This window comes from Tamandua tetradactyla, chromosome 25, assembly GCF_023851605.1.
Source record: "Tamandua tetradactyla isolate mTamTet1 chromosome 25, mTamTet1.pri, whole genome shotgun sequence".
Classification (NCBI taxonomy): domain Eukaryota; kingdom Metazoa; phylum Chordata; class Mammalia; order Pilosa; family Myrmecophagidae; genus Tamandua; species Tamandua tetradactyla.
The window spans coordinates 30,484,490-30,506,176 of record NC_135351.1 but is presented as its reverse complement, the minus strand read 5'-3'; the positions used below and the strand labels follow the sequence as shown (position 1 = coordinate 30,506,176).

The 21,687-nt window shown below is 40.1% G+C and overlaps 3 non-coding genes across 3 annotated transcripts; 1 reads left to right on the top strand and 2 right to left on the bottom strand.

Moving 5' to 3' along the window:
• The first annotated feature begins 2,328 nt into the window (after nucleotides 1-2,328).
• On the top strand, nucleotides 2,329-2,410 carry TRNAS-AGA (transfer RNA serine (anticodon AGA)). The gene has a single exon. It is a non-coding gene; the product is annotated as a tRNA-Ser (tRNA).
• Nucleotides 2,411-6,946: 4,536 nt separating this feature from the next.
• TRNAS-AGA (transfer RNA serine (anticodon AGA)) lies at nucleotides 6,947-7,028 on the bottom strand. Its single transcript has one exon. It is a non-coding gene; the product is annotated as a tRNA-Ser (tRNA).
• A 14,219-nt stretch (nucleotides 7,029-21,247) lies between these two features.
• On the bottom strand, nucleotides 21,248-21,319 carry TRNAQ-CUG (transfer RNA glutamine (anticodon CUG)). Its single transcript has one exon. It is a non-coding gene; the product is annotated as a tRNA-Gln (tRNA).
• Between the last annotated feature and the right edge of the window lie 368 nt (nucleotides 21,320-21,687).

Genomic DNA, 21,687 nt, shown 5'->3' with positions numbered 1-21,687 from the left:
TCACTCCAGGAAAAGATATAAAAATTTTTAAAAAACCTCATACATCACATACCCTCACTCCTCCCTCTCATTGACCAATAGTATTGCAATCTACCTAATTTATTTTACCCCTTCTTCCCCTATAATTTATTTACTTATTATCCATATTTTTTTACTCATCTGTCCTTACCCTGGATAAAAGGAGCATCAGACACAAGGTTTTCACAATCACACAGTCACATTGTAAAAGCTATTTCATTATACAATCATCTTCAAGAATCAAGGCTACTGGAACACAGCCCAGCCATTTCAGGTACTTCCCTCCAGCTGCTCCGATACACCATAAACTAAAAAGGGATACCTGTATAATGCATAAGAATAACCTCTCGACTCTGCTTGAAATTTCTCAGCCACTGAAACTTTATATTGTCTCATTTCTCTCTTCTCCCTTTTGATCAAGAAGGCTTTCTCAATCCCATGATGCCAGGTCCCAGCTCATCCCAAGAGTTCTGTACCATATTGCCAGAGAGCTTTACACCTCTAGGAGTTATGTCCTACATAGGAGGAGGGCAGTGAGTTCACCTGCCCATTTGGCTTAGGGAGGCCACATGTGAGCAACAAAAGAGTTCTCTGAGAATGACTTTTAGCCATAAATAGCCTTTGCCTATCCTCTGCAAGAATAAATTTCATAGGGGCAAACCCCAAGATCGAAGGTTCAGCCTACTGATTTGCTTGTCTCCACTGCTTGCAGGAGTATCGGAAATTCTCCAAATGAGGAAGTTGAGTATTTGTCCTTTCTCTCCAGTCCCCCAAGGGGACTTTGCAAATACTTCTTTATTCACTATTCTTTTTATATATCTGGGCATCACACTAACCTGGACAAACCAACAAGATTTCATGCCCTATCCAAGATTCCATGTACTTACGGTGTTCAACTAAACTGACCATGCAAGTTAAACTAGATAATGTGCTACCAAAAATATAAATTTTGCAACAAATAAACATATCTCCCTTTGGTCTCACACAGAAGTTGGAGTTTTAAAATATGGGTGATATCAGGCAGTGCAATGGTGGCTCAGTGGCAGAATTCTCACCTACCATGCTGGGAGACCTAGAGCCTACCCATGCTCCCCAAAAACCATATATATATATATGGGTGGTATCATCCGTTACCCTGTATTCTGATCTACCTTAGTCCTATCCAAATCAGTTTCATTCATATCTTTAGTTGAAGTTTGAGGGTACAATTTTTAAAAAAGAAACATTGAGACTTTAAATACTTGGAAATATAAATTTATATACATACGTAATTAAATTTAATTTCAAAAATTTATTTAATAAGTAAAAAATAGTGATCATCTTGGGTTATTCAAATGGTCTCTATAACTCATAATTCTGCAGTGAATGTTAAGAACCTGTCCCAGTTGTAGGGTGTATCTCATGGATTCCCGTCAGAGGCTGACAGAGGACTAAGCTAGTCCTTTGGAAAGTTTCTCCTTAGTATCCATCCTTCCACCAGCCATCAGAATAAGGGGTCCTCCAGTTCTGAGGATAGTGTTAGTTGCCTATTTGGGATAACAGAATGTTGATCATAACACTGTCAGTTACAAAATTTTACCTACTGAAGAATTGGACATTAGCTCAACTATTTAGTGCTTGTTCTAGTTTGCTAGAATGCAATATACCAGAAATGGAATGGCTTTTGAAAGGGGAATTTAATAAGTTGCTAGTTCACAGTTCTAAAGCCGAGAAAATGTCCCAATTAAATAAGACTATAGAAATGTCCAGTCACAGGCATCCAGGAAAAGATACCTTGATTCATGAAGGCTGATGAAGTTCAGGGTTTCTCTCAAGTGGAAAGGCACACGGCGGACATGGTCAGAGTTTCACTCTCGTCTGGAAAGGCACGTGGTAGGCAAGGCATGGTCTGCTAGTTCTCTCCTGGCTTCCTGTTTCATGAAGCTCCCGGGAAGGCATTTTCCTTCTTCGTCTCCAAAGGTCGCTGGTTTGTGGGCTCTCTGCTTCTCGTGGCTATGTCTTTATTCTCTGCTCTCTCTGAATCGCTCTCATTCTCCAAAATGTTTCCTCTTTTATAGAATTTCAGAAACCAATAAAGACCCACCCAAATGGGTGGAGACACACCTCCAACTAATCCAGTTTAACAACCACTCTTGATTAAATTACATCTCTGGGGAGATAATCTAATTACAGTTTCAAACATGCAATGCTGAATAAGGATTAGAAGAAACGGCTGCCTTTACAGAATTAGATTAGTATTAAAACATGGTTTTTCAGGGGACATAGAGCATTTCAAGCAAGCACAATGCTCTTGAGGCGGTAACTTCCAACGTAGTCGTGGCCGAGTGGTTAAGGCGATGGACTAGAAATCCATTGGGGTCTCCCCGCGCAGGTTCGAATCCTGCCGACTACGTACGTCGTCTACCTTCTTTCGACTTTTCTCTCTGCTCTCAGAAAAGACTCGGAGTTTTTCCTTTTATGTGCTTGTTTTTTCAGTCCTGACGCTTTTCTTTTACCCCAAGAAGAGCCCCAGGCTTTAGCGACGTCCTAGTGTTTTCTGCAACCAAAACCATTCTTGAAGGAGCCCTTCCCTAAAGAAGAAAATTGACAGGAGAGTTTGCATTTTCCACGATATTGTTCCCTCATTAGGGATCTTTTCCAGTCCTGCACGTCCTCATTCACCTATTAAAGGAAAGTTTAAGAAATCTAGAATCTTAATATGCAAACCACAGAGCAATTAAAGAAATGGGGTGATGCAGTTTTCTTTATAATCCAACCAAAAAGCGTCGACGACATCAACGCCGGACTGGCTTGTCCTAGGGTCCAGGAGGGTGGTGAAGAGAAAGGGGCTAAAAACAAGGTGAATTTTTTTACTCCTGCCAGCACAGAGCTAGCCCCAGTTCAGACACAAAACTACACTGTACTGTTAACGGGTAGGGGTCAATGACTCGACCAAAGGAATGTTAATGAGTGCCTTCATAGGAACTCTTAGGAGGATTCGGTTTGCCACTGTCCTGACAGTTTGGTGGAGATTGCCTTCACCTGTCTTGCGGAGATCTGTGCAGTTGTCATACTTTATTGCATTTCATGAAAAAATGTTTTAAATAAGCTTTTGTAAACACGGTGCTGGCGCCGTTCATTGGCCAAATACCAGATCCCTTCCTCTTTAATGTGTCCCTTAAAGCTATGAATTATAATAAAGCATTCAATTCCTGATGCTGAGAAGCTGCTGTAGATGAACCCAACTTCGCTCTGTGGGCTGTTAATCACTTTTAACACCAGTTTCTTCCAGGCAAAGCATAATTCAGCCCCGTGGGTTGCTCTTGCAAGCTCCTGTGAAGTGTCCTTTGAGCTATTTTGTATTCTTGTCATCTTCCATCAGGATATTTTAATAAAAATAGGTGTTCAATTAAGTTTTCTTGATAAAAAAGTTCAATAAATGAATATGCTGGTTTGAAACTGTTGTGTACCACAGAAAAGCCACGTTCTTTAATACTGATTCAATATCGTTGGGTAGGATCTTTTTTATTGTTTCCATGGAGATGTGACACATCCAATTATGGGTGGTACCTTGTGATAAGGTGGTTTCCATGGAGATGTGTCTCCACCCGTTCAAGTTAGGTCCCTTACTGGAGCCCTTTAAGAGGGAACAATTTTGGAAAAAGCTTGAGAACCCACACAGCCAGAGACTTTTGGACATGCAGGAGGAAAATGCCCCAGGGGAAGCTGTTTGAAAAAGCAGGTAGAGAAAGCTAGCAGACATCACCATGGTCCTTCCTACATGAGATAGAAACCCCAAATGTCATTAGCCCTTTCTTTGGAGTTAAGATATCTTTATCTGGATGCCTTAGTTTGGACATTTCTATGACCTTAGAACTGTAAACTTGCAACCTAATAAATTCCCTTTTTGAAAGCCATAACACAATTTTCATTTTTAAATTGATACCCCAAAAAATTTTACTGTAGTTAGACAGTAGTATTTATCTTCTCAGAACCTCATTAGAATTTTGGAGCCTTGCTTTATAGCCAGCAAAGCAAAAAGTCTGTTTTTATAAAAGTTCAATCTATGGTCGAAAAAGAGATTTATCTTAGAAGCTGATGGGTATAGTGTTCTCTACATGTAAGTTAAGTCAAACTTAGGAATTGTATTGTTTAAAACTTATGCTCTTATTGTCCCCCCCCTTTTTTGTTTTTTAATTGGTTTTTGAGAGATGCACATTGAGTTGAAACTTTCGAATATGATTGTGGCTTTATCTCTTAGTGTTTTTAGTTTTGTCAATTTATTTTAGAAATCCTTTTTTTCCAGCCTCTCTTTGACTTCCGAAGCACTAAGATATTCTTAATAAAGTACTGTTTGTGGGATATCTATGACTTGGCAGGTATGACCTCTAAATGGCACTAACAATAAGCAAGAGACCCAGTGGGAAAAAAATCCGGGCTTAAATTATACAGGATTCAGAATACTCATAAAGACTTAAGTGAAAGAATTGTTGCATTCCTTCTTTTTCCCTTTTGCAGGTTTCCTTTTTTCAACAAGAAAGGGAGAATACCACAAATCAAGGACTGTACTCAGTGGACATTTCAGAACAAGAGTTGATAAAGAGCAAAATAGAGGTTCCAATCACCTCTACCCAGCTGTAGTTCCACTCCATTCTGCGCCACCCATCCATATCTCATTTCAGTGTCCCAAAAGTATATTGGGGGTGGGGAAGTATATTGTGAAGAACCCACACCCCATGAGCCTTCTGAGAAAAGGCTAAAAAACCGGTTTGACTAGGATCTCCACTTTGGGTGTGTGTGCATTTTGGCCTCCTAATTTACAAGTTTGAGGTTAATGAATCATTTGGCCACAATTCAAAGGTAATATTTCTTAACCAGATTCATGCTTAATTAGGTTGGGGATTTTAACCTTTTAGTTAAATTAGGTTATTTGACATGGAGGGGAATTCAAAATGCAGGAATTTCCTAGTTTGGCACCCAGGGTCTTCCACAGTTTTTGTGAACTCTTCCACTATTGTGTATCTTATATCAGGAAGCATCCTTCTGTGAGAAAGTTCATTTGTTTTATACTATAGGCCTTGAGATTTTGAACACCAATCCCCCAACCTTCCCAAAAAAGAAGTTAAGAATCTCTTTCCTAATGGCTTTATGATGATAAAATGAGAGGCAGAAGAATTTGCTTTTTTATTGTCCTTGTTTTGGGACAGGTTTTAAATACCCAATAGAGAACAGATGGACTCCAAACAGGGATCTTCTGTTGTGAACAGTTCCTCTGCCATGGGTCAAACATATATGACCCCAATGACAAAGTTATGCTCACCACTATACAAGAAGGAAAGCTTAATTGGAGATTGCTGTGCTCACTGCCAAGATCCATGCACATTTCTGATGGGCTCAAATCAAAGCAAGCATGTGTGCATCTAAAGAAAATGACATCAAAGACCTTTGCCTGAGTGAGGCTGCTAATCCTAATCCCAAAATTGTTCTTCATTTTTTCTTTCATATTTTTACTCTTTATAATCAATCGCCTTCTCTAATTTCCATAATCAATTGCCACATCTGCCCCCAGCCCTGTGTGTACATCCCTTACGTGGGAAATTGTAGGCATAGTTTCTTCCAGTCGGTCTCTTCATTGTTCGTACACCTAGAAATTACAGTTTCCTTTTTTACTGGCACACTCTACTTTATTTGTGCCATTACAGAGCTAAACACAAGCAGTTTCCCAAAACTCTCCCTGCGCTGGCTATAGTTCATTTATGTTTATAGGGTATTCCTCCTGATAGCCATTAATCTTCACAAGGGCAGGATCTGTGCCTGTGTTTGTTTACCCTTGTGTTTCTACCATCATCACAGCACCGGAGCCACCACAAAAATGTAATACTATTTATGGAAAGAATGACTTTGAATGAGCTTCTGATTTATTTTTATTTATTTACTTTTTATTTTTATTTTTTTACATGGGCAGGCACCTGGAATCAAACCTGGGTCTCTGGCATAGCAGGCAAGAATTCTGCTACTGAGCCACCATCACACAGCCCGAGCTTCTGATTTAATAATTCATTCACAGCAAAATTTTTTTTTTCACAGCAAAAATTTACATCAGTATATTTCCATGCATGAATCCCCTGATTGTTTCAGTACAAATTCCTTCTTTTCTCAATTTTCTGTCCTCCTCTAAGCCTGTATACTCTCTTGGAATAGCTCTAAATCGCCGGTCATTGGGTCTGAGGAGACAGCTTATCTTCTGAAGGAGAGGAAATTGTTTCTCTTACTTTGCAAGCTCTGATTTCTAAATTTTCTTTGGAAACATTCCTTTAGCTCCTTATTAGACTTTTTTTCCCAGTCACATGGAAGCAAAAGGATTTTGCTGTCTCCCTGTAGCATGTAAAATTTTGACATTTCTTTACCTACCCCTAAGCAATCTTGGGTTTATGAAGTGAAAATGGAATTCTAGGTCTGTCTCATTCAGATGAAAATAGGAGTGTGTTGAGAGATACACAGGATAAAATTGGTTTACACACACAGAAGGAGAGTCCAGAAAAGGTAATAATTCCGTGGAGAATTAAACACTTCTACTTACTTTTTTCTTTTTGAACAGTATGCCTTCAAGCAGGATTGTAATGGCAGACAATTCAAAGTCATCACCAAAGCTTGGACACATCTTGAGAGGAAAAAAAACCCACCAGACTCATCAAAGTTAATGAAAAAAGACTGTAGTAATGATTTTGTTTTTCTGATCAAACATGTGGGAACTCCATCAAAGGCAAGTTTATCTAAGTAATTTAAACAGGGAAAGCTTAGTAAAGATACACTGCCTACACCTTTAGAGAGTAATACTTAAGCCTTTGCAGAGTGATACTAAACCGCAGGTGATTTTTTCATGCTCCCAATTTCAGGATTTCTATCAAACTTGTAGGATGTCAAAGAGTGTGAAACCTAAAACCATTACCGTAGTCGGCAGGATTCGAACCTGCGCGGGGAGACCCCAATGGATTTCTAGTCCATCGCCTTAACCACTCGGCCACGACTACACGGGAAGCTCACTTTTCGTTAGCACTAAGTAACTGTGTTCAAGCTTGGCTCTCTTCAAAAAGTCAGATTTTATTCCAGGAAAGTGTATTTGCTGTCAATGTTTCTTACTCTCCGATATCATTTGGGTGATTATCAAGCTGTTGCGCCAGATCTTCAAATAATATTCTATCCTCAGAACTGGGAGGATGCTTGTTTTGATGGGCTCATAGAAGAATACTGAGGAGACGTTCCAGACCAGCTTCCGGCTGTCTCAGCTCCTAAATGGGGAGCCATGAGAGTCCACAATTGGGACCAACGCTAACATTCCCTATAGATTGCACGACTCCGTGTAATCGCGACTATTTGAAAAGCTGAAATGAGCATCAATTTTTGACTTTTAAAATAAATTTTGGAGAGTTCACCTAGTGGAAGATTCTGCAGCTGAAATGAACCAGGAGTACTTTTACATATTGAGGGGAAACTAGGGTTTCAGTCCTGGCCAAGCGGTTAAGGCTAAGGAACTCCCTGGAGTGTTTTCACCAAGGCTCGAATCCTGCCAATTACGGCCTTTTCCCACTTTGAAAAATACTGCATTTTGAAATCACCAGTTTGGAAGGCTGCTGTTGCCTCCGCAAGAGTAATTTGTTGGTTTTAGTTTTTCTCACATGACTTTCCTTCTTTCTAACCCCAGTTAACAAGGGCGCCTGCTTCCCCAAACAGCAAAAGCTATTTTTTAAAAAGTAAGACGTAATTTAAAAAAATGTTTTTGTTGATAAAACCTAACGTACAAACATTCTTAGCATACAACATTCCATGCATGGTGTACAATTAATGTCTCACAATATCATCGCATATTTGTGTATTCATCATCATGATCACTTTTTAGTTAACATTTGCATCACTCCAGAACAAGAAAGAAAAAAGAAAAAATTCACACAAACCATACTCCTATCCTGCCTCTCATTGACCACTAGTATTTCCATCTACCCAATTGATTTTAACCTTTGCCCCCCATTATTTCTTTTATCCATATTTTTTACTCATTTGTCCATACCCTAGATAAAAGGAGCAGCAGACGCAGTTTTCACAATCACCAAGTCACACTGTAAAAGCTGTAAGATGTGATTTTTTTAAATTGTAAAAGCAAAATCAGATCTCCTACCGGGGGGGGGGAGGGGAAAGAGGGCGCAAATTCGGCAAAGCTAATTTCCAGTTAGTAAAAATTGTGTCAAATGCTCTTATAAAGAGCCCTAGAGCCCTCTACCTCCTCTCTGCGCTCTCCCTGCCTTCTCCCCTACGCTGAAGCGATGGACTCCCAGAAACAAATAGTAGATTCACTGACCTAGTTTGTTTCCAACCAGAAAGAAGATTAGAAGAAAATTTCTGGGGCGAAAGAAGAAATGAAAGCGCTGAGGCAGGGGAAAAGCAGCCGGGAGCGCCCAATACAGGGTGGCCTCGTGGTCTCTGCAAACCTGAGCGCCCGAGGTCACAGGAGCCCCCAGTGCGCCTCCCGCTGCGCGGTGCCCTCGCTGGGTCTCGGCAGAATAAAACCGACACCAAGCTACGTCGGCCCTTCCCCCTCCACCCCTGCGGACTTTCCGAGTAAAATTTCCCATCCCATTATACACCTACCACACCACTCTCTAAATGCGTGATCATTCTCAGTCTCGGATTTACTTTTTAGGAGAATCGCAGAGAAAGTTCCTCTTTTTCCCTACAGGAGAGATAAAAGATTCTGACGCCAGACTGCCCCCGAGTCCTTGGCAGATTCGAGCAACAACTCTGCCACGTATTACCTGTGCGATTAAAAAAAACAAACCACAGCAACAAAAACTGTCACCGAAGCTTTATTGGGGAGGGGGAAGCCACAGGTCGCTAGGGTAGCAGCGGGTGAAGGCTCCCAGGTGCCAGCTCCGCAGCCGGCGCTCCCGTGCGTCATTCAGGGCCCCAGGCAGCCCCCACCCCCACCCCTCACGCCCAAAGTTTCCGGCTCGGTGAGGGGCTGGTGCTGGGCTTCTCTGTCTCCTCCTTCAGCTCCAGGTCTTCTCTGCACTTGATGTGCCTGATGCCCTTGAAGCACTCATCGGTGCCTGATTTGGTGACCGGCTGGGTGACCATGGTGTGGTCGTCAAAGTCATCCGACTGCTGCGTCTTGGCCAGCCTGATCTTGTCCGTGGAGTTCGCCCCCGGCTCGCAAGCCCTATCCAGCTACTCCTCCCCGGTGACCTTGTCCACCTGGTGCTTGAAGCAGTTCTCAGCAAGCGTCATGGCGAACATGGCGATGTCTGCTAGCTTTCTCTCTAGGCTTCTTGTTTCTTGAAGCTCCCCTGATAGCATATTCCTTCTTCATCTCCAGAGGTCTCTGGCTGCCTGGGCTCTCCTGGCGGCTCTAAAGCTTTTTCCAAAATGGTTTCCTCTTAAAGGATTCCAGTAAACTAATTAAGACCCATCGGAATGGATGGAGTCACATCTCCCTCTAAATCAAAAGTTCATACCTGCAATTGGGAGCGCCACATCTCCGTGGGATAATCTAATCAAGCTTCAAATTTACAGTACTTAACAGGGATTAAAAGAAACAGTCCTTCCAAAAGATAGATCAGGATCAAAACAAGGCTTTTCTAGGGTACATAATCCTTTTAAACCAGCACATCTCCTTTGGTAGTTGAATGGCTTTAGCCGCCCATAGCTTCACCAACATTTCCATGTGCCCTGTTAAGATGAGATAGGGAAAGATGGTTAATTGTGAATTTTAGCTTTTCTCCCATGCAGTCCTAGATATTATTAAACTGGTGAGGATTGTGCTTTCCTAAAAGCCTCAGGAAAGAACGGTCAACCCTTATACCCCAGAATGTTGATTTTTAAGAGAGAGAAAATCAATAAGGATGGAATAAAATTCACACATCAAGGGCCCAATGGTTTAGCCAGGCTTCATCTAAATTGTTGGCATAGGTTTGAAGTTCTCTCTTCTAAGACTAACAAAATGATAATAGCGATAGGTGGCTAATGACTCAAATGGCAGTTTTAGAAATTCAAAAGTTAAACTTGGAAAGAAGTAAGATCTAAAGGAGGAAAGCCTTTAAGAGAAATCTTGGAGCTTAACGTAACAATCTTTTTTAAAATTAATTTGTTTTTTATTAATGATACATAACCATATACAAACACAAACATTCTTATCATATGATCATTCCATTCTTGTTATATAATCAATAACTCACACTATCATCACAAAGTTTTATATTCATCACGATCATTTCTTAGAACATCTGCATCAATTCAGAAAAAGCAATGAAAAGAAAGCAGAAAAAAATCATACATACCATACCGCTTACCCCTCCCCTTCACCGATCACCAGCATTCCAATCTACTAAATTTATTTTAACATTTGTTCCCCCTGTTATTTATTTATTTTTAATCCATATGTTTTACTTGTCCATCGATAAGACAGACAAAAGGAGCATCAGACACAAGACTCTCACAACCACACAGTCACACTGCAACAGCCCTATCATCATACAATTATCTTCAAGAAACATGGCCAGCAGAGCACAGCTCCATATTTTCAGGCAGTTCCCTTTGGCCTCTCCATTACACCTTAACTAAATAGGTGATCTCTATTTAATGCGTAAGAATAACCTCCAGGATAACCTCTGGACTCTGGAATCTCTCAGCCACTGACACTCTATTTTGTCTCATTTCATTCTCCCCCCTTTTGGTCAAGAAGATTTTCTCAATCCTTGATGCTGAATTCCAGCTCATTCTAGGATTTCTGTCCCACATTGCCAGGAAGGTACACACCCCAGGGAGTCATGTCCTACGTAGAGAGGGGGGCGGGCGGTGAGTTTGCTTGCTGTGTTGGCCAAGAGAGAGAGGTCACATCTGAGCAACAGAGGAGGTTCTCTTGGGGGTGACTCTTAGGCCTAATTTTAAGTAGGTTTAGCCTATCCTTTTCGGGATTAAGTTTCATATGAACAACCCCCAAGATTGGAGGCTCTGCCTATTGCTTTGGCTGTCCCCACTGCCTGTGAGAATATCAAGAATTCTCCACTTGGGGAAGTTGCATTTTCCCCCTTTCTTACCATTTCCCCTAGGGGACTCTGCAAATACTTCCCTATTCACTATTGAAATCGCTCTGGGATTCATCTGGGCAACACTTTGGACAAACCTGCAAAATCTCATGCCCTACGCAAGTTTCCAAGTACTATGGTGTTCGATTAAACTGTCCACATAAGTTATATTAGGAAATGCACTAGTCAAAATATAAATTTTGTGCCAAATAAACATTTTTGTTTCTCTCACACATACGTTAAAGTTTTTAAATATTAATTACCATCTATTTTCAACACCCTGCAGTATTGACATTCCTTTGTTCTTCCTCATGCAGAAACATTTCTAAATTTGCACATTTAGTCACTATCATTACATACTCTAGGCATTCCTAGTTATCCCATCTCAGTCTTTATTATCTATCTTTCCTTCCAATTACATTTGTGCCCCCAGGCCTCCTCCCTCTATCATTATGACATTCAGCTTCATTCAGCGTTCTAATATTATTGTATTACAGTTAGGTAGTAATGTGCTATCCATTTCTGAATTTTTACAATCAGTCCTGTTGCACAATCTGTATCCCTTCAGCTCCAATTACCCAATATCTACCTATTTCTATCTCCTGATGGTCTCTGTTACCAACTGAAATTCTCCAAGTTCATTCGCTAATGTCAGTTTAACGTAAAGATCTTGATTAATATGTCTATTTCTGTTCTAGTTTGCTAGCTGCCAGAATGCAACACACCAGAGACGGTTTGGCTTTTAATAAAAGGGGATTTATTTTGTTAGTTCTTCAGAGGAAAGGCAGCTAACTTTCCACTGAGGTTCTTTCTTATGTGGAAGGCACAGGATGGTCTCTGCTGGTCTTCTCTCCAGGCCCCTGGATTCCAACTTTCCCCGGGGTGACTTCTTTCTGCATCTCCAAAGGCCTGGGCTGAGCTGCGAGGGCTGAGATGAGGAATGCCAAGCTGCTTAGGCTGTGCTACCTTGAGCTCTCTCATTTAAGCACCAGCCAATTAAGTCAAACGTCATTCATTGCAGCAGACACGCCTCCTAGCCGACTGCAGATGTAATTAGCAACAGATGAGGTTCACGTACCATTGGCTTATGTCTGCAGCAACAAAACTAGGTATGCTCACCTGGCCAAGTTGACAAGTGAATCTAACTAACACAATTTCAAAGTGCAGTTCAAACTGAAGTTACTTTTCCTCCAAAATCTGACATTTTAATATTTAAGGTATTTGCAAAAACAATGTATATATTGTGGTGGTTTGGAGCTGTATGTACCCCAGAAAAACATGTTCCATCTACCCAATTTATTTAACCCTTTGTCCCCCTTATTATTTATTTATTTATTATCCATATTTTTTACTCATCTGTCCATACCCTGGATATAAGGAGCATCAGATACAGGGTTTTCACAATCACACAGTCACATTGCAAATGGTATATCTTTATACAATCATCTTCAAGAATCTACACTACTAGAACACAGCTCAACAGTTTCAGGTGAAATCAGTTTTCTGAAGGAAAAAAAGTATGTGAGACTGGAATTATTCTCACCACAATATTTTAAGTAATTATACTGTGAAGCTGATATTACACATCTTTACCTTAACAAAGTATGTTTTAATTATGGCTTCGATTTCTTTAATACATATAACCATTCAGAGTTTTCATTTCTTCTGTCAGTTTTTTAATTCTTGTCTTTAAAGTAATCTATCTTAATTGTCAAATTTATTTACAAAATACTGTTCATAATATCCTCTTAATTGCATATAATTAATGTGCAATATTGTCCTATATTTATTCCTGATAAAAAATTCTGTATTTTCTCTCTTTCATTAATGAGTCCTGAAATAGAGATAATAATTTTGTTAATCTTGGCTCAAAATCCATTTTTGGCTTTGTTGTTTTTCTCTACTTATATATTTTTTCATTTTTAGTGATTCCAAATCTTATTTTTATAACTTTCCTTCTGATATCTTACTTTAATATGACGTTTTCCCCATAAATGCTTGAGAAAAAGCCTAGGCAGTTGATTACTAAATTTTCATCTTTCTAAAATAAGCATTTGGAGTTATAAATTAGACTTTAGGCACAATTTGGGCTGCATTACATGAGTTCAGACATATCCTATTTTGATTATTATTATTTTTTAACCACATGTGATTTTTTCTTTGAACTATTGGTTCTTTAGAAGAGTATTCTTTCGTTTAGGAGCATTTGGGGGTTTTCTACTTGTTTCTGATATTGATTTATTTCAATTATCTGAGTTCACATAATATATACTATATAATTTCAATCCTTTAAAAATTTTAAAACCTGCATTTTGTTCAACAGAGAGTATTTAAGATAGTCTGTATTTTAACTAAAATGCATTTTTCATTGGATGTAGTGCTTTGTATTTGTCAATTAGGTAATGTTGGCTATTCACTTTGCTCCAAAATTCTTTATCCAAATTGAATTTTCATTAAAAATGTGCTTAAAAAAAGTCTTTTTGGCAATCATGGAGGTGTGTTGCCCATATCTCCCTCAAGAAAGAACTTGTTTTCAGTTGCAAGAAATGCTGTCAACTGACTGCCTCTAGTGACAGCATTTTTGCCATTTTCCACGATGTTCAAACTTCCACTGTATTCAAACTGGGGCTATTTTCTTCCCACGGAACACAATGGGCATACACAAAGCCTGGTCACTTCTGCTGGCCCAGGTCTCATCTATGTGCAGTTTTTATACCATAGCTTCCCCTGGGCTGGTCTGACTTTCTCAGTACTGCACCACAATTGGAGATTCTTCCTACTAAATCCTCCTTTTTCATTCACTCTTTTCACAGATATCAGACCTATCTCATAGTTGAAAGCTTCCCCTGCATAAGTCTCCTCCCTCTCCTTTTTTTTTTTTTTTTTTTTTAAAGGGAGGAAGGGAAGGAAAGACAGAGAAAGAAGGAAGGATGGAAGGAAGGAAGTGAGGAAGAAAGGGAAACATTTTTAAACATTTTCTTGTTTTATTATATTTTGTTTGTTTTTTACATGGGCTGGGGCCGGGAATCGAACCGGGGTCCTCCGGCACGGCAGGCAAGCACTCCTGCCCGCTGAGCCACCGCGGCCCGCCCTCCCTCTCCTTTTTGATCATTACAGGCATTACTGACAATAAATCACTTGCACTTCTAACACCATCATACTATCTGCTTTCCAGAGAGTCCAATCTACCATAGTCGGTAGCAGGTCTGTGAAAGTAGGTGGCAAGGTATGATTTGGTGGCAGATCACTCACTGCAAAGCTGACAAGGACCCTATTTCAAGTGGTATGGGGAAGAGAGAATCCTGGCACAAGATGGCAAACAGTTGTAAAAAAAAAAAATTCTGTTATATGATTTCTTGATATAAATGTTTTAAAAAAATCTCTGTGGTAGCACATCTATATGATGATATTGTAAACCATTGATTGTACACTTTGGATGACTACATGGTATGTGAATATATAATACATGTTAATTTTTAAATCTCTGTGCTAGAGAACAGTTGGTAAAATATTTCTATGTGATGACTCATGTATTTGTATGTGGGTTAAATACAAAAAATAAGAATGATTGGTTGGTGTTGGTTATTATTAAATTGAATCAATGATCTACAGAGAGCTAATGAGAAACTGAAGGACATTTAAAGATGCTTAAAAAGCTGGGAGGGCCATGGTGGCTCAGTGGCAGAATTCTCACCTGCCATGCTAGGGACCTGGGTTTGATTTCTGGTGCCTGCCCATGCAAAAAAGAAGCTTAAAAACTAAGCATGAGAGCCAGAGGGTCTCCCTGGTAGTTGCCAAAGAGGATTTTCTTGGCTTTTCTTTCTTGCGCAGTGGGAGACTTGACAGAGCTGAACAGCAGACTCAGACCCATACAGTTAGGGTCATGGAGCTTAAAAGATAATTGATTGTTTAGTTGAGGTAGGTCTGCTATGTACTTCTGCCAGAGCCCTAGATGGAAAAGACTGGGATCTTGAAACATGAGATGGGACATCTAGGTGAATGTCTGTGCTGGTTTGAAAGGCTGTATGAACCCTAGAAAAGCCATGTTTTAATCAAAATCCCATTTCGTAAAGGCAGAATAATCCCTATTCAATAGCATATGTTTGAAATTGTAATCAGATCATCTCCCTGGAGATGTGATTTAATCAAGAGTGGTTGTTAAACTGGATTAGGTGCGACATGTCTCCACCCATTTGGGTGGGTCTTGATAAGTTTCTGGAGTCCTATAAAAGAGGAAACATTTTGGAGAATGAAGGAGATTTGGAGAGAGCAGAGAATGCTGCAACACCATGAGCCAATGACCTTTGGAAATGAAGAAGGAAAACGCCTCCTGGGGAGCTTCATGAAATTGGAAGCCAGGAAAGAAAGCTAGCAGATGATGCAATGTTTGCCATGTGCCCTTCCAGCTGAGAGAGAAACCCTGGCTGTGTTCACCATGTGCCTTCTCACTTGAGAGAGAAACCCTGAACTTCACTGGCCTTCTCGAACCAAGTTATCTTTCCCTGGAAGGCTTAGATTGGACATTTCTATAGACTTGTTTTAGTTGGGACATTTTCTTGGCCTTAGAACTGTAAACTAGCAACTTATTAAATTCCTGCTTTTAAAAGCCATTCTGTTTCTGGTATATTGCATTCTGGCAGCTAGCAAACTAGAACAATGTCCCTGAAGATTGTGACTCTGAAGACTACCCTGAATCTTCAGAAACTATAGAGTGACCCACACCTACTATGGTAGAGCTAGCACATCTTCCATATAAGAAGATATTACAGGGGCTTCTTCTCTGCAGGGCTACATACAAGTGGCCACTCTAGAGCCCTTGCTACCTGGTATTCACATCAATAATTAGAGTTAAATAACAGCATGATCAGACTGGAAATGTATTGGGCATGGTAAGGGAGGACAGAGTACATCCCCAAAGACTTGCAGTTAGTGAGTATGTATCAGCAGAAGCCAAGGAAGCCTATGGATATAGGATTGGATTTCGAGGGTGCTTAATCAAGGAAGCAAAAATATAGGATTTAACAAGGAAGAGTTCATTGACTTGGGTGCACTTTTTCAGGACCAGACTTCGACAGTCTGAGAATGACATCAGGGAATGGGATAAACATTCTGGTAGGATGGCTCTTAGAATTCTAGAAAAATGGTTACCCATGCTGAGAAATACCTGAGTTTCTGTGGTAGATGCTTGAGGAAGGGATTTAAAGGCACAGGGCAGTAGGCATGCTACCATGTATAAGAGAAAACCCGGTAGGGAGCTAGGACATTTATTGCCCTGTGTGGAAAAGAGGCCCTCCCCACAACCTATCAGTGACTACCTGGAGAACCTGTGCTTCCAACTTCACTCAGCAGTAATTATGTGGCCAATTATCTCCCCACTGTGGTGACATCAGAAGAGGCCTAGTGAGATGCGAGACTTTCATCAACCGCCAGCTGTTATAAGGCTAACAACAATCCTGTCCAGACCTCACCTCATCCCCTCTTCTGCCAGTGGATGTCACCAGGGGAACAGTACAAGGTAGTCCTATTTCTCCCAACCAGGGAAGTACAAGTGGAAGCCTGGTGGGGAGCCAGAACTACTACTTCTGTCTAGCAGTAACAAGGAGCCACCACCTTCAGTATCAGCACAGACCAAGTGGGAAGCATGCAATTCTATCCCCACCTGGAAATAATCAGGGGGTGCACCCTCTTCTCTTGCAGGAGCAGTGGCAGAAGAAGCCAGATAAAACAGAAGGTTTAAAGAAGATCCAAAGATTCATAATACAATACCCAAAATGTCCAGGTATCATATGAAAATCATTTGTCATACTAAGGACCATGAAGATCTCAAACTGAATGGACAAGGACAATCAATAGATGCTATGGTAGCCAGAATAATGCTATTTCAAAGATGTCCATGTCCTAATCCTCAGAATTTGTGAATATGTTTCCTTAGTGGCAAAAGGTTCTTTGCAAATCCGGAAAGATTGTCCTGGATTATGTTGGTAGAGCCAATTGTGGTGACTCAGGGCCCAGGCCCCCTCCAAAATGGGAATAAGACCTGAGCATGGAACAAAACTGCTTTGACTAAAGATCAAGAATGTAATCACAGATGTAAAATGGCACTAATGGAACCTTAGTATTAAACTTTAATCTTAGCCAAACATCAGGTCTTAAGTTTCTTTAATGAATATACTAGAGGTCTAATGTCTTCATACTGTATAGAATATCTTTATTCTAAAATCATATACATATTGCGCCTTTTGCTCCCCACCCCATTCTTTTGCAGGCTGCTATCCAGACCAGCCACCAACTGGAGAATCTCTCCTGTTTATAAGACCCAATAAATCCATGTCTACTGTGCCTGGCGTGTTTTTTGGTCATGACAGCACTAGCCTGTGCTTTATACAAACTCGGTCTGAGCCTGAACACCAGTCTAATCACATAGTACTTAAAAGTGGGAAATGGGGGCCAAAGAGCAGGTCAGATGGATGGAATTGCTTTGGTAGGGGGCCATGAATGAAGGAATGTGGCAGCCTCCACATGCTTGGAATAGCTTTAAGCTTATACCTATCAAGAAAACAAGAACTCCAGTCACATAACTGCAAAGAACTGAATTCTGGAGTAACCCAACTGAGCAAAGCAATGGATTCTCCCCTACAGCCATGTGTGTGTGTGTGTGTGTGTGTGTGTGTGTGTGTGTCTGTGTGTGTGTGTGTGTGTCTAGAGAGAGAGAGGGAGGGAGAGAAATAACATATATACAAAAAAGAAATAACATATACACATTTCAAAGCATACTGTAACAATTAGTTATAGAACAGATTTCAGGGTTTGGCATGGGTAACAGTCCTACAGTTGTAGGTTTCTCCTTCTGGCTGCTCCAAGACACTGGAAACCAAAAGAAATATCAATATAATGATTCAGTAGTCATACTCATTTGTTAAATCCTATCTTTTCTTTCTATCGCCTCTCCCTATCTCTAAAGATAAGATTCAACAAGTGTTGTAATTCCACCTTCTTCTTTGATCTTTGTCCCAGTCTTTAGGGGTATTTGGGCTATGCCCCCATTCTAACTGTTTCATGTTGGAAAAAAGCTGTCAATAATACGGGATAGGGGAATGGAACTAATTGATATTCTTAAGAGGCTGGCCCCTCTGGGTTTCAGGACTTATCTTGAGCCATCCACATTTAAAGTAGGCAACTATTTATTGCTTCAACTGTGCAGATGAGTGACTGAAGGATAATCTAGTAAATGACAATGATGCATACTAATATCAATCTTTTAAATACTACTGTGGTAGTTAGATTCAGTTGTCAACTTGGCCAGGTGAAGGCACCTAGTTCCGTTGTTGTGGATATGAGCCAATGGTACGTGACCCTCATTTGTTGCTGATTTATATCTGCAGTCGGCTAGGAGGCGTGCCTGCTGTAATGAATGACGTTTGACTTAATTGGCTGGTGCCTAAATGAGAGAGCGCAACATAGCACAGCCCAAGCAGTTCAGCATACCTCATCTCAGCATTCACAGGTCAGCATTCGCAGGTCAGCCCAGGCCTTAGGAGATGCAGAAAGAAATCACCCCAGGGAAAGTTGTTGGAACCCAGAGGCCTGGAGAGAAGGCCAGCAGAGACCATCCTGTGCCTTCCCATGTAAGAAAGAACCTCAGTGGAAAGTTAGCTGCCTTTCCTCTGAAGAACTAACAAAATAAATCCCCTTTTATTAAAAGCCAATCTGTCTCTGGTGTGTTGCATTCTGGCAGCTAGCAAACTAGAACAACTACTAATAATTTTTCAATAAAATTTCATGGTAATTCTTATACCCTTGCAGGGTATTCTTTCTTGCAAAAGGATGCTGTGTGGTTTTGGCTATAACTCAGAACAAATACTGTTTTAATAGTCATTCATTCAGCATTTGCATACATTACGAATTTAGTGAACTTTACTTTCAATCTTTCATTGTAATAATGTTGCTAGTATAAATTGATCACATCACACTTTATATGTTGTTTTGTTTGTTACTTTAGTACTATCTTGTGTCTACATCTCAAAAGTTAGTCATTACTAATAAAATTGCTTGCTTAGATGTCCTCATGTGTTTCTGAATTTCCCTATTCTTTTTAGCTTTTTGCAAACCATTAATTCATAGCTCCAATTTCTTATTTACTAATTTATTTGTCACCTTTGTTATTATCTACTGTCCAAACTATGCTTAATATCACCCAATATATTTTTCATTTATGGTTCGATTAGTTCTTTTAAAATTGATCTTTTTTCATAAGGATCTAATTCTTTTGTTTACTGTGTTTAATGACTTATTCTAAAATAGATTATACGGCTGAATCATAGTTGAAAAGAAAAATAGCAGAAGAAGAAAAGTTTGTGATGCTATGAAAAAAGGAATTGTAGATGATAATAAAATTGGTGAACATACTAGTCTAACACAGCTAAGACTTCAGGTACTAAAGGCAGTTCCCTAACAATAAATTTTGTATACTCAAGGAAATAATCAAAACAAAATTTCCTAGGCTTCTGTGTAGTTACGATACATGCATGTATCGTAGACTCTGCCAGTCAGGTGTACTAAGGCAAGATTTCTCCTTTCAGAAGAAACAAACATTTGGAGTAAGCTTTATGCAGAATTGCTCCTTTGAGGCTTTAAAAGCAGTGATGACATTCGACCTAGCAGGCTGGGGGACACAATTCTGTTGGCAGTTTACACCAGGAAATGTGGGAGGAATTAGAAAGATCATGTAGCATATGATAAAAGGGAGAGTATCATTATTTTGCTGAAACGTTTTCAAGGAGAAAATGACAATCTCAGAAGGGATTTCTTCTGCCTTAAAACAATTTTTAATTTCTTGTGGCCCCAGAGCTGACATAATTCAAAGTCAAATACACTGTCAGTTTCACATTAACAAAAAGGTGGAAAAATGAACTGTGGTATTGTCACAGGACAGAGTACTATACAACAGCAAACACTGAATGAGTGAATGACAGCAAAAAAAAATAATTTTAGTAATATAATATTAATTGAGGTAAGGCTCATAAGATTATATATAGCTTGATACTCTGAAATAAAACTAGAACAAATTTAGAATATATATGTAGATAAGAAAAACTAAGGAAAGCGCTTTGGTACTACTTCTTGTGGACCCCACTTACTTCTTTGTCTTAAATTGTGACAAATCCAGAGACATACCAGAAAGTGGCCTAATTTGCAACAAGAGACAGTTTTACAAAGATAAAATAATCAGAGGCATCCTAAGATAAAAATTTAAGCCTGTATGATTTCTGCAGGGCATATTCCACATAGACAGCACTTCTCTGTGGTGAATTAGTGTCACAGAAATGACAAAAAAAAAAAAAAAAAAAAAGCCATGAAAGTCCTTAGACGGTGTTTCTGGATTTTGACTTGTTCTGTTGCCAGTTCAGTAGTGTTCAACTATCTGAGAGAATTCAAACTTTTCTTTGATTCAAGTACAAATAGAAGATCTTCGCAAACCTTCTTTTCTCAGTGAAATCTGAAAACATAAATTCTGGTAATTGTACCTAATAACCATTAAAAAGCCTTATTGTCACACAACTATGTGACGATATTGTGAGCCATTTTTGTATACCATGTATAGAATGTTTGTATGATAAGATTTATCAATAAAAATATTTTTTTAAAAGAGAAAAAAAAGATGATTTGCCACCCCTAGGATATTGAAGCTACTTCTGTTATTGCAAGTGATCTGGGACTTCCTTTGCTGCAACAAAATGTTGGTGTCCCAAATAAAATGCTGTAGCCTGCAAAAAAAAAAAAAAAAAAAAAAAAAAAGCCTTATTGTCTTTGAACAAAAAGTTATCACATCCACGAGAACTTTTCTTCTCCCACCCTTCAGCTGGGTTCTCTCACTCCTACACGAAGGAAACTCACTACATTTTATATAGTAATAAGTCAAAGGAAAAGTTCAATTCAGGTCAAAATTCTTATGGATTTCATAGAACACCTATTAAGCCAGGGGATAAGGGAGGTGGGGAGAAGGATGAATGGTCTCCCTCTCCAAACATACAGCAAGGCATGTGTGGGGCCCCACACAGAGCCCATATCAACACACCCCTTACAGGCCACACTCTGTGTTCATGTGAACTTTCTGTTCATCAAACCTAAAAGCGAAACCTTAAAATAAAAAAGAAACAGGCAGGAAAACAGAGGTTAGGTTCCACCGAGATTTGAACTCGGATCGCTGGATTCAGAGTCCAGAGTGCTAACCATTACACCATGGAACCTCACACTCGCTGCATCCGGAACACTCCGTCCTGATGGGATAGAACACGGCTTTTGAAACCGCGTGGCCTTCCCGAAAGTGTAAATTCGTATCCTAGTTCTCACGACTTGCGGCATTGCACACGCCCCTTTTCTTTTGCGCACATGGCTTAATTTAAGATCCAAGAACAAACCGCTTTCTAGGACTAGACAAGGTAGGCCCACGCTTCCCCCGCCTCTTAGCGTATTTGCACCGTTTGCGGCTCCCAGGCAGGCTCTTCTCCGGCCGCCCTGGTCCGGCCGTGCGCACGCGGGGCCGGTGCCTCCCGCAGGGCATGGGCCGAGCGCGCTGGCCGGGGCTGGCTGCGGCATCGGCGGGGCTGGCTGAGTC